The sequence below is a fragment of the Lycium barbarum genome, chromosome 11 (genome assembly GCF_019175385.1).
Source record: "Lycium barbarum isolate Lr01 chromosome 11, ASM1917538v2, whole genome shotgun sequence".
Lineage (NCBI taxonomy): Eukaryota > Viridiplantae > Streptophyta > Magnoliopsida > Solanales > Solanaceae > Lycium > Lycium barbarum.
Window position 1 is genome coordinate 112494419 of NC_083347.1, and position 11412 is coordinate 112505830.

Consider the following 11412-nt stretch of genomic DNA (forward strand, 5'->3'; position numbering starts at 1 on the left):
GCTGGGGGCCGAGCACTGACAGCTACTTAGGATCGTTCCAGGGCAGTATCTCCTGAGCAGGATATTACTCAGGAGGATGAGCACGTTCAATCCGATGAGATGGGATCAGCACAGGCACCTGCGGGTTTCATCGCCACTCTGTGCGTCAGGATACTTTGGTTCACATGTTGGGATTTCTCGAGAGTATGGCATAGGCGGGCACTCTACCGATCACTTCTGATGATTCTCAGACCCGGGTCAGGGGACAAACTCTTGATTATATGTTTGCTCCCTAATTTCAGACACCAGGGGCTCAGCCAACACCTATCGGGGCTCCCCCTTTCTTGGGCGTGCCAATGCCTGGCATTCCTTCACCCCTATCTACTCAGCCCATGATGACCGTGGAGGAATATAAAATATTCGATCGATTCAAGAAAATGGTTCCTCTTAGATATGATGGGAACCCGAATGATGATGCTTATGAGGTCTTGATTAGCTGTCATGTGAGGTTGCACAACCTTGGGTTACTGGAGACTCGTGGAGTAGACTACACCACTTTTCAGATGATTGGACCCGCCAAGCAGTGATGGATACCGTATGTTAGGACCAAACCAATATGGGTCCCCTCATTTTACTTGGGCTTCGTTCACTGAGGCGTTGGGCTTCGTTCACTGAGGCGTTCTTGGAGAAATCCGTTTCTCGTAGTGTGAGAGAGAGGAGGAGAATTCAGTTTGAGGGGCTACATCAGGAGGGCATGACAGTGGCCGAGTACGAGGCACAGTTCCATGCATTGTCACGCCATGCTTTGATGGTTCTCTAGATGAGGCTAAGAGGGTGAGTAGATTCACCAATGGATTGATTTGTCCACTTCGTTTGGTTGTAGCTCAGATGGCTGCCTCATGAGCTTCTTTTCAGAAGATAGTGGATGCGGTCAAGGAGACCGAGTTTATTAGGGGCGAGGATTATAAGGAGCGGGTGAGCAAGAAGCCGTGTTTCAACAGTTAAGGTACCTCGTATGGAGGTAGGGGTTATCCTGATAGGAGTTACCACCGTCAGTTCAGTAGACCCATTTATGCAGCCATGCCGGTATCTGAGGGAGGTAGTCTGGACATACTTCTTATGGTTCGGGACAGATGTCCCAGAGTTCTTATAGGCCTTCAGGTTGTGGTGGACATTCGGGCAACGGACCTTCTTGACGGTCCGTGACTCTCAGAGGGTGTCATGGGTGTGGTGAGCTCGGGCTCTTTTAAAGTTTAGATTATTTTTGGTTGGTAAAATTAAATATAATCCTCGAGGTAATCTCATTTATTTGCTCCTAGTGACATGAAATTAACACTTTAGTCCCTACATCTGCGGTGATCAAGATCTAACTTAATTTTGGAATATTGTTGACCATATCACGAGATTATGCTCGAAACAGACAAGGCCAGCAACATGAAATGATTCTCCATACATAAACAGCAGAAAATTCTTTTACTACAGTAGCATGATCTAGCCTTATGAGGATGAGATCTGGGCTAATAATTCTTCTTTTTTTGTTCTATAGCAAAATCAGCTGCCATGACATGACATTAATTTATATAGGGCCTGCACCTATTTGTCTGAATGCATTGCATATTATTTCTCAGCTAGAGACAGGAAAGTAAAACACTGCTCCCTCCGTTTTACTTTACGTGATACATTTATCATTTGGAAAGTTAAAAGAATTTTTCTTTAACCTTAATTTTTTCATATAGTACCTTTTATATATTTTGAATTGTTAAATTTAATTATTGTGATTTATAGTAGTACTTTTATGTAGATTTTAAATATATAAATTTTATTTTAAAAATTAAAAATTTATTCTATGCCTGAAATCTGAATTCATACAGAAAATTAAATAATTTGACTGTGACAAAAGGACTAGTTTTTCTTTTTTCGGTGCAAGTGCTGCACATTGCAATAATGTGGTAGCCTTATCATTATTGATGTTCCAAGGAGACAACCCCACACTTGGAATCTTGGATAAATTTACCATTGTTGACGAAGGTGAATTAACTTAATAGTAAAAGCACGTGCAAATTACTACACAGGTTTTTTCTTTTTTCTTTTTGGTTTCCCACCCGATGTTCAGTATCCACATTAAGCCCGATTATATCCGGATTCACACTATGTAGGGCTCATTTGTGAAAGCGCCTCCTACCAAGGGTTTTTTCAGATTTCTGGCCAAGGGAGGAGTAGCCCATCCGCTAATTAGTAAGCTACTCAAAAGTTAAAGAAGAGTCCTCTAAATTATAGTACTGGTAGATGAGAAGATTAGGATGACTCGAAAAAAAATTAGTGGCTTAAAAATAAAATTACTAAGATATCATAATCTTTTTTAATAGAATTCGAATATAATTTTGTTTAAAATTCACTCTTCTAAGCTCTAACATTTTGATATAAAAAGCTATAAATTAATTATTTCAAGAATCAATTCCTTCTTTTAATGAGAAATAGAAATAATTGAATACAAAATATTGAGTTAAAATTGGACAATGAAATTGCCATAAAGGGAAGAAAAAATTAGAACGAAATGTATGCAAGAAGGAAAACTAAAACTAACAAGATACGTATATGCATTGATTGAGTAACTTGTTTCCTTATTAAAGACTCGAAAAAGACTACCAAGCATATTAAAGTTAAGGTAAAGGATGCCAACTACCTACCTTTAGAGAAACTTATAATTGTAAATTTTACTATGGCACAACAATTGGAGAAGCATAAGGGTTTTCCAAGTGGCTAGGGTCAGTAGGCATTCCTAAAAAATATAAAGAAGACAGTTTTGAAACAATGCATACAGATATTATAATTCTAGTATTGGAAGAACTGGGCTACATATATAGGCAAAGATTGTAGGATGAATTTAACAATTCACCCCAAAAGTACCAATAAAATATAAAGTAATGCACCAAAGAGTATAAATAAAGATCAGTTGGCTAGTTATGTTGCTTATTGTAGAAGACCATCACCAATCGTAAGATTCTGACTATCTTACTATGTCTTACTGTTATTCTGGTTAAAAATTAGATTAATTTTTAAGTTGTACTTGTTTTTTGTAGAAGAAATAGAGAAATACGGAAGCAAGCAAAAAATCTCACACACTAGTGGTTCGAAACCAATAGCGAGAAGACATGAGATTGTATTTATATCAACTTACCAATTTTTATTCTTTCCTCTAATCTATTTTTTTAAAATTATTTGTTTAATACTTTTCTTTCTTAGTTTTTAAAAACTGAAGAAAATTCTATGAGAAAAAAATATTTATTGAAGCTCATAAAGAAAAGGCAAAGAGTGTCATTATATATATTTTCTGTTGTTTTTATTCGATGAAAACAGTATTCTTTTTTTCAAATATAATTAAGGACATTTAATATCAAATATAAATGTTGATGCTTTGCGATAAAAAAAATTATTATGAAAATGGAAATTTACTTAATGCTTTACCATTTACGCTATAGATTCACAATGCACTACAAATTAGGAAATTTAATTTAATTTTCTTCTTTTCCTTATCAATCGTGATTTAATTCATAGTCTACTGATTGGAGCTAAAATGGAAGTTCATTTATTGCTTTACCACTTACGCTATGGATTCACAATGCACCACAAACTAGAAAAATTAATTCAATTTTCTTTTTCCTTTATCAATCGTGATTTGATTCACAGTATATAGGTTTTTGGATTTCACCACCCTTGTACATATATATATATATATATATATATATATAAGGTTTTCACATCTCTCTTTCATCTAAAAACTCTATCACACTTTGCTTCTTTTCCTATTAGTAAATCAGTAAGTCTAACCCTCTTCTATCTACAACGTCGTATGGCAAGAGAACTGAACCATACGTTTAGACACCCTTATCGTTGGACAATTCAGCATCAAAATGACACCCTCAACAATGATGACCAAACTTCGCAGGAAGACAGTTTTTTTGTTCTATGTCGAATTCAAAAATTGTACCTTGATTACTCTGTCACGGCGGATGGTAGCAAGATATTTTATAATCACACACATTTTTTTTTTTTGACAATCTGATGGTCTAAATGTGTGTGATTATAAAACCTCCAACTACCATCCTTCATGACATAGTAATCAAGGTACAATTTTGGAATTCGACATAGAATAAAAGATTTGTCCTCCAGTAAATTTTGGCGATCGTTGTTAAGTTTGCCGTTTTGATGCTCGATTGTCCAACAATAAGAGTTTCTAAACATCGTACGGTTCAATTCTCTCGCCATACGACCTTGCAGATGAATGAAAATGTTAGACTTAGATCTCATATGTTTGCACTTAATTGTTTTGAATCTGAACCATTCAGATCTGATCCGCACATTAAATGCATTTATTTTTTTATTTTAAAACATATTAACGAGTCTGAATGAGTCAGATCTGTAATCAAGTCTTAACGCAATTTAGACCGTAGAAGCACATTCCTTTTCTCTCATTCGAAGTCATCTCAATTTTTTCTTTCGACAAAATAATTTCACTGATTTATATATATCTCACTCTCCAACTATCAACCATCCAGCCAAATTTGTTCCTCAATAAGATTTCAATCTTTACTCGGGATTATTATATATCTTGATTCCGTTTCCGATGATAATTTTTAGTATTGATATTAAAGTTTAAAAAGAGTCATTTTCAAATATAATTTAAGAAGATTAGTGGATAAAAGAGAAGGATGTTGTGATAACAATGGCGGGTTTGGATGAGATTGGTAAATTCCAATACAAAGAAGAAAGTTGTTGGAAGAGTAATTCAAAGTTAGAGTAGGAAACTAAATTTGTCTGAGATTTGACATTTATTAATTCCTAAATAAGATTTGTAATCAAAATAATATTGGAATAGATTTTCAAATTGCTAGCTAAATTAAGTTTTGCACTATTATAAATAGGGTATCGCTAGCTATTTTGATATGTTAGAAAAAGAAATAGCAAAGTATAGTAGAGAATTGTGGAGAATTACAGAGAGCATTCAAAGATTTATGAATTTATGAATAAAATATATCGACAATAACAATAATAACATACTCAATGAAATCTCAAAAAATGAAGTCCGGGAAAAATAGAGTGTACGCAGATTTTACCTGTAACGACCTGTTTGGTCGTTATAGCCCTTTCGGTATTTTCGCCCTTTCCTGAGCAGTGATTAGCTCATTTTGACCCGAGGGAACCATAGGAACGCTTCTCGAGGTGTCTAGACCGGGATTCGGGCAACTTTTGTGAAATATAGGCTTAAAGTGAAAAAGAGTTGACCCAAAGTTGACTCGATCAACGAGAGCTCCGTGGGAATTCCGAGGCCACAGGCGCGTTCGTAGCGTGTTTTTATGTGTGTCTACGTGTATGGTATGTGAGCAGATGGCCTCAGGAACTAGTCAAAAATCGGATCAAATGGTGAAACTTGGGAAAAATTGTTGGTGTCTGGTGTCCGCTGTACCGGCACCAGGACCGTTGTAGCTGTGTGGTTGTCACTGTAGCGGTAAGTGGAGTCCTGGCCTCGACCGCTGTAGCGGACTGCCCAGCCGCTGGGGCGGTACCGCTCGGGCGGTGTCTCGACCGCTGGAGCGGTCGAGAAGCAGCGTTATAAGTTTAAAATCCCAAAACCCTAGTTATTATTTCTATTTCGACTTGAGAGCTTTGTGGAGGCGAATTGGAGGGTTTTCAAGTGATTCCTTCCCTAAGGTAACATTCCTACATTATTATGTTTCATTAACCTCTCTTAATCATCTAGCATAATCTAGAATCCATAGAATCTAATGGGTCTTCAAATGGATTCTTGAGTTAAGTTCTAAATCATTTTTGGTTCCTAGAATCTTCCTAAATAGTAAGATTAATGTTGAATATGCTTGAATATGTTGGGAACAAACAAGCTAGATTCCTATTTTCAATAAAAAGGCTTAAGATCAAAAGAAGGGTTTTTATGGATTTCATGTGAAGAAGGGTTAAAAACGAAATTGATTCTTAGATGATGTTTAATGATGAAATTGTTGTTGTTCATGCTAGCTAACGTCATATCTAGGCTTGTTAATCATTAATCTTCGATTTTAGAGTTGATTTTCATGAATTAAAGTTTGATTTTCATGAATTAAAGTTAGCGTTCTTAGACCCAAATTTGGGGGTTTTCATAATAATGATGATTTTGAGAATTAATTGAGTATTCCTATGATTAAAGTAATGGGTTTTGACATTTTGGTATTGAATTTGGTATTTTGGTCATAAAATTCTCATTTTGCCCTTGGAGCCCGTTTTTCCTAAATTAAGGGTTGGAATTTGACCCGAATAGAAAGTAGCCAATATGGGTATCATTATTCATGGTTTCTTACATAGAATTCATATGTGATAGGGTTTGATTATTTGGAGACGCTTCGAAAGTGTCACGCCCCGAACCATGGCCTGGACGTAACACGGCACTCGGTGCCTGACTGCATATGACCGAGCGAACCACATGACTTGCTGAACTAACATGATTGCATATCATAAGCGGAATATGACGTGAATGCATGATGAGCCTTTGTAAAACGTAATAAGTCATAATACATAATAAAGTACTTGTTTAAACATGAGTGTGCCAAAATGGCTATACGACTCCAAATGTCTAACATGACATAACTGACTTGTCTAGTCTATGAAACCTCTATCATGAGTCTGACTGAAAAACATACTTACTGGGACAAGGCCCCCAGCATACCTTTAGGTGCATAATTAATCATAAAACAAAAGTTGACTAAACCCCGAATGAGATGGGGCTCACCAATAAGTTGATACGAATGTTGTCCTACTGAGCAGATGTGTCGTCCTGTATATCAATACCTGCATCGTGAAATGCAGGCCCCCGGGCAATAAAAAGGGGACGTCAGCACATTGAATGTACTGGTATGTAAAGCAACCGGAAGAACAACATGGGACATAGAATAACATGATCAGAACTGAAACTGAAAACTTGGACATGAACATGAGCATGAGCATGAGTACAAAATCATGAAATTTAAAACTGAAACTGAGTACTGGAAGCATGAGATAGTCTGTAGTAATCTGTAATAATCTGTAATACCGACATAAACCACCACGGGGAGGAGCGTGGAGTCTGATCTCTGCCCGATCAGCTAAGCCATCTCGTACCTTGCCGGGGCACGAGACATGAACATAACATGAATGGATCCAAATCCCTCAATGGGGAACATATGAAGGAATCGTCCTACTGGGCGGAGCGATTCTTATCCTACGTTGGCATACGTAGTTTCAGGCTATCTGAGCCTTCTCGGTATTATTACAACTCCCGAACATGAAAATAATATAGTTGGCTAAGAAGCCCATGACTTTCGTGAATTAACTTGTACTTGTCTTGAAATCATGATTTCACGAAAGGACTTGTAAACATATTTTCATGAAATAACTTGTAAACTTGATCATGAGAAATACCATAATGCATAATCATACGTTTGTAGTTGACTTGAAAACATGCTTGTAATTTGTAAAATAACATTTTACAATTTCATATAAACATCATGAGAACACATGAGGAAGAATTCATGATTCATGGATTAAGCTAGGATTCCTAATGTCCGAAATGGAGGTTTAGGAACACAATAACGAACATATATACAGAATTCATGTACATACATACATACATAATTACGGGCTACCAATACATTGGGTTTAATGCCCTAGGAGTTGAACTTCATAGAATTTACTAAACGGATCATGGGGAAGAACATAGAAGTTCCCACGTGTGGATGGAAGTTCTACATACCTTAACCTTCCGCTTTTGGGCGTATCACAATGTCCTTCACCCCCTTCAACTTCAATCTATAGCATACAAGTCATAGGGATTCTATATTAGCAACAATATCCATGTTTTGTTCATCTAAGCATTTTATCAAACACTTAGTGGGCATGAAGCTCTATAACCCCCATTAATGGTGTTTTCTTCACCAAATCCCCATTCTTTTACTTCTAACAATTTCTACAATCTCAATTAGGTGTAATTAACATCATTCTTCACCACCCATATGAATACAACAATCCCAAACCAACAATCCAACAATTCTAGCATAGTCCATATAATTCTCTTCAACAAACCCAATTATTATACTCCCAAGAATTCATCAATTCATAACTATAAGTGATTAGGGAGTAGAAATATTACCTTTTGGGTAGTCACCACGAAATCACCACCCCCAAGTCCGATCTTGGGCTTAAAATGACGACAACGACTTGTACTACACTTTTTCCTTCACGAGCTTTGGGATTCGGGGCCTTAAACTTGGTTGATTTTCTACTTTCTCTCTCTAATTTCCCTTCTCTCTCACTTCCTCTCTCTAAAATCTGAGTTTTGGAGGAAAAATGGGCTGTTAGGGTAATATTTTCTTTATATACCAAGGGGAAAATGGGTTGACCCAACTTGAAAATGGGTTGGGACCTTGCTGTCTTAAAACATCCATATCTCCTTATCCCGACGTATCCTGTGAACCCACAACCTATGGTTGGAAAGGTTTTTCAATTATCTACAACTTTCGTTCTTTGAGTTTTCCCAAATTCCTAAGTTATGATAGGGTTATGGCCTCCCGAAGTCAGGTGACCCGAAACGTATATACGGACCAAGATACGGTCACTGTTACGGTCCCGTAACACGAGATACGGACCGTAACTTGGTACCGTATCTTGGTGAAAATTTCCAGTGAGTTTCTGGAAATTTGCGGGACGTTACGGTCCACTGTTACGGACCGTAACACGAAATACGGCCCGTAACGTCGCCGTTACGCTGGCAGAATTTCCAGCAAACAGGCTTCAGTAAAATGGGCATAACTCTTTGCACAGATGTCCGTTTGACCCCCGTAAGATACCGTTGGAAAGCTATTTCAAAGGGCTACAACTTTCAGCAAGGAAGGTTTCTCAAATTCCCAACGTATTTTCATGAAATTTGACTGGAAGTCAGACGTATCAAAAACTTAGCCGATTCTATAGGATTTCAAGTGCCTTACTATTAGCCATATTGAGACGATCATATCTCCTTGCTCCGATCTCTGATTGGCTTGATCCTTATATCGTTAGAAAGGTATTTCTACATACTACAACTTCATTGATAGTACCTTCCAAAATTCCAAACCGATCAAGGAGTTATCGCTGCCCGAAATAGGCCTATCAACCATTTTCGCAAAACGTTCAAACCTTCCATGTTTCCACTAGAACTCTAATGATATGAGCTTAAACTCAGTCCTAAAATGCGGGGTGTTACAGAAAGACAAGGCAACATGTGGGTTCGTGGCACCTGTTCGACCATGAGGTAGGTTATGGCTTCCCTTCAGTAGACTCCGATTAGTTTCCCATATTTTTGTATTAGAAGGAACGGAAAATGCATGTGTAGGAAATCGGAGAATTGGGATGGAATCCTATGATGGTATTGTTGTGTGACTTGTTTGTTCGGGCTTGTCGCCTGTAGATTCCTTAGGTTGTTTGATGTGGTTTTTGTTGAATATCGGTGGATTTATGTGACTTGGGAGTAGCGGACGAAACTTATTTTTGTGCCTAATGATGAAAATTTCCCGTAATATGTGATTACTTGTGTTATGCCATTAATAGTGAATCTAGTGGATAAATGGGAGGACAAAATGTACCAACGATTGTGATTGAGTCCAACATGAGTTGTGACGAGGGATTTTGAGTGTAGGGTGAGATTCGTGTTCTAAGCTAATAGGCTGATTTAAGGAAGTGGTAATAATGTATATCGATTGATTGATTTGTTGTGTGTTGGGACTAGCCACCCTGTTGTGTTGTGTTTGACTGTTATATTGTGTTAGCTTGATACCATGAGTTGTTGATAGAGATTAGATCCTGTTATCCGTCTTGGTTTGAATATATTATTGGCATACCCACTGTGGTATTTGTAGTTCAGATATATTGTTGGCATACCCACTGTTGGTATTGTGATGTAGATACATTGTTGGCATACCCACTGTTGGTATTGTGATATTGATATATGGTTGGCATACCCACTGTTGGTATTGTGATGTAGATACATTGTTGGTATATTGTTGGCATACCCACTGTTGGTATTGTGATATGATACATTGTTGGCGTATCCCATTGTTGGTACTTGTGATATTGAGCTTGAGGTTGATACACGCATAACACGCATTGTCATTCATTCATGGTGCATGGCCGATACCCGATGATGATCCGGTATCGTTGATTGAGTGAGACTGATATTTGATAAACTCTTTTACTTGAGTGATTGTGAGAAGGCCGATGTCCGATGATCAGTTCCGGAATCGTTGATTGTGTGAAACTGATATTTGATGAACTCTTTTACTTGAGTGATTGTGAGAAGGCCGATGTCCGATGATCAATTCCGGAATCGTTGATTGTGTGAAGCTGATATTTGATGAAACTCTTTTACTTGAGTGATTGTGAGATAGTCGATGATCCATTCCGGCATCGTTGTTGCATGGTCGATTCCGATGATATTTTCAAAATCGTTGTTTGTGCATGGACTCCGCGGGTCCCCCAGAGTGGTGCTGGTGAGAACCCCCCGTGGGCAAAGATCCGGGGTCCCGTCTGTTTGTTAGGCAAAGATCCGGGACGGGTGGCACTTAGACTTCATGAGTCACGCTGGGTTGTGCTACCGAGACGTCGATATTTCCGTCTGGAGTACATGTGTACACCTCATTTGCATGACATTGCTTTGCATTCATACACTATTGCATTACATTGCATTAATGCACTATTGCATCGCATTGCATTATGATTGATTTTAAGATGTTGGTGTTGTACGTGTGGTGTTGGATTCAGACTTAATATATTCAGACTTGGCACATTTGGGATTAGATGCTTTACTTAGGCAATGATGTGTACTTGGATCTGGATTTATTGATTGAACTTGTTAAAGTATCCCATAGACTGAAACGAACGATTTAATGTTATGTGAGTTTCAAGGTCGTTGTGAGATTGACTGGTGAGTATTAGAGTGAAATTGATGCTTAAAGGTATTGATGTACAGTGTGGTAGATAGACGTATGACTTGATTGGGTTGTTATCATGTTTATGTGTGAATTCTTTTACTGATATGTGTTACTAACCATTGTCGGCCTATGATACTTACTCAGTATGCGTGAATTGTACTGATATTGCACTTGCTACACCCTTTTGGGGGTGTAGATTGTTTCAGGTGGTTGATTGTGATACGAAGCGGGAATGTGCGATGCCTATCTTGAAGGCCTCCTCCCATTTTATTCCGGGACTGGGGTTAAGTCTTAGAATATAGTGGAAATCAGAATTCATTTAGTCACTCTTGTACTAGTCTAGACCAGGTCATGGGAGAATGGATTGAGTCTGTAATCGTGTATTTATTGTAATCATATGAATACTTGAGTTTATTAAATATATATTATGATGTTCCGTTGTTATTTC